This window comes from Penaeus monodon, chromosome 29, assembly GCF_015228065.2.
Source record: "Penaeus monodon isolate SGIC_2016 chromosome 29, NSTDA_Pmon_1, whole genome shotgun sequence".
NCBI lineage: Eukaryota > Metazoa > Arthropoda > Malacostraca > Decapoda > Penaeidae > Penaeus > Penaeus monodon.
The window spans coordinates 31,376,269-31,376,534 of NC_051414.1; positions in this window are offsets into that span (position 1 = coordinate 31,376,269).

Consider the following 266-nt stretch of genomic DNA (forward strand, 5'->3'; position numbering starts at 1 on the left):
TCAAAATATATCTAAGTTCGTATAAAGTCATTTCCTAAAAGCCCTCATTCTTACGCGTGCTCAATAACATACAGAGATAAAACAGATATATTCTTGTTAAAAAAAGAAGAAAACTTGCTATGCAACAACGACTCAAAATAGGAAACTCTTGGTGCCCTGAGGTTGGTGTCCTGTGGGCGTCTGACCTTGAAGATGGGAAAAGTGGGCGTGGCTTAGAGGGTATGAGTGTATGAGTCAGAGCTGGCGAGGGGGAAGGATGTTGGTTG